Genomic DNA, 2,559 nt, shown 5'->3' with positions numbered 1-2,559 from the left:
GAGCAGTACCAACTAACTGACACTTAAAAATATTGCCCTGGTGCTGTGCAGTGATGTGGGGGAGGGAGGGAGCGAGGCCGGGGCCAGTCCCGCTGCCCCAGGAGGGAAGGCAGGGACGCAGAGAAGGACGTGTGTGGACATCGGGGACTGGGCCGATTTGAAAAACATTAATTGGAAGCAAAGGATGCACGAGGTCTATCTAGCTTGTGCTAGTTCCCGAAATGACGGCACCCGAGGTACGGCAGTGGCTCCAAGACCTCGCCCTGTAAAGCAGAACAGTGGCGGCGGCAGCGACGAATCGCAGGTGTCTGTGAATTACAGCGTTCGTCTCTGAATCTCCGAGAGGCAAGCCAAGGCGGCGACTCGGGAGAGCAAACGGGTGGACGTGTTCTCCTGTCCGAGGGCACACAGCCCAGGCGCAGAGGCACCTCGGTGGGCTGCAGGACTGCAGAGCAGACGCTGCCGGTCCCCGGAGACGCCAGCATCCGCGAGGAGTGTGCATACCGTCCGAACTATTTTATCCTCCTGAATAAAACAGGCATTTTTTTCTCCCTTTTCGCAAGGCAGCTTCTTGCACAGTAAAGACTCTACAAATATTTACACTCCAAGTAGCAGAGCTGTTTGAGATGCTATCAAGCTCTGCCAGTACTTCTATTACAAACTCTTATTTCTTGTTTATAACATGTACATAAAAAGGGGGAACAAACGCTGTGCCTTGGATCTCGGCGTATGATTTCGACCAGGGAGCAGTGCATCCCTCCTGCAGCAAGTTTGCTAAAGAAATGCTCCGGCGGGTGCGGGAGACAGATGGGGTGGGGGCGGACTGAGGGGGGCGAGGACCAAACACTGAAAACCAGTTAGCACACTCGATCCGTTTCTGAAATTTTTATTCAAATTAGATCTGAAACTGAGCTGTTACCCCTCAATTTAAAATTAAAAAAAAAAACTGCTAAGTTAGACGATTCAGTGGCCTGACGCTACGGCTGAGCAGCACCTTTGCTGACAGGGTGTTATCTAACGCACGGCTAACGAGCCTGAGAGAGTCACCAGCACTGAGTGACCGACAGGTGTAGAACCAAGGGGCACCTCTGAAATGCTCACCTTCAAAGACACAGAGTGACTCCCCGGGACCAGAAGGCTCAGCGGCGGCCTGGTGGTGATGGCCAAACCAGAGGGAATGAGCAACACGCACCGCACCTTCCCGCCCCCTCCGCCCACCTGACCAGCTCCCAGCACATAAAACTAACACGCCATTAACTCATTACACGGCCACAGGAAAGCACAGAGCACTGCTGTTGGGTGGCATCGCCATGATATATCGGTACGCAGACCTGGCAGTGTGGAAGGGGACAGTTACATCGTCACCCTATTCCAGTACAAAGCCTCATAAGAGTTAATGAGAACTTACGGGGGACACTTAGATCACGCAGGAAGAGCAAAGCTGGAAGGTGTGTACTGAATGTGGGAGAAGTTAGAAACTTACAAAGGAGAAAGGCACGTGTTGCTGGCAGAGCTCAGAGGCTATTAGTTTGTAATAATGAGGCACATACGAAACGTGACGCTGAGAAAACTGAACATAAATCAGCAACAGGAAGGCGACAGCTTGTCCGCAGCTAATCTTTGCTCCAGCTGAAACTGCTCAGCACTTCTGTCCTATTGATGGTTTTGTGGCCATTTTAAGGAACACTCGTGCTAAGTGGCTGTGTGGTGAGGGATGTTTAAAAGTTAGACTTCTGGAGAAATGAATTTAAAGCCTTCATGTGCTCAGGCTGACAATGACACTCAGAGCGAGTGGGACACTGCCTGAATCTACCACCTGCAAATCCGTCGGCCACTCGGTGTCTCAGCTGCACATCTTCAGAGAGGCGGCCCCGCATGAGTGTTCCACTTTGCTACCCATCTACCAGAAGCGCAGCAAGGATGCTAGCCCATCAGGGGTCCTCAGACCACTGCTGACTCTCGACTCACGTCAAGCAAGTGTGCAAACGCCAGTCATTCCTGAAGCCACTATGCTCACGACGTGAAGCTAGCATCTCCTCGTCGTGGGGCAGAGCCCCATCAGATGTCTTCTACGAACATTTACACGAACCTGTCCCATTGAACCAGTGGCACGTATCTGGCATTTTACGAATGTTGCTCAAACAGTTATGAATATTAACCTGCAACGTCCTCCCTAGTCCCACGGCCTGCAAAGGATTAAAACCACAACCTCAATGCCAGGTTATGGCAGCCAAAGTCAGCTCCTGTTACCAAACAGAGCTAGCAAAGCAAAAGCAACACACTTGACTTTGTATCAGACATAATAGCGCTTTCAAAGGCAATTACTCCTTTCAATCTCTGAAGTGGTCTGACTCATTGTTCTGATTAATTCCTGTCTTTAATCTATTTACAGATCAGGATTCTTTTCCAGCTAGTGCGATATGCATCTCCGCGGGGGCAGACAAACCACAGCGCAGCGCGATGGGTCTTATTTTTTTCTCTTGCTTAATCATTTTAAATTATTTCTGGATTTAGGTACTCGCCATAGGAGCCGAGGCTTCTGACCTCCCCCGTGCGCAC

The sequence above is a fragment of the Pteropus vampyrus genome, unplaced genomic scaffold (genome assembly GCF_000151845.1).
Source record: "Pteropus vampyrus isolate Shadow unplaced genomic scaffold, Pvam_2.0 Scaffold386, whole genome shotgun sequence".
Taxonomy (NCBI): domain Eukaryota; kingdom Metazoa; phylum Chordata; class Mammalia; order Chiroptera; family Pteropodidae; genus Pteropus; species Pteropus vampyrus.
This window is presented reverse-complemented; position numbering follows the sequence as displayed.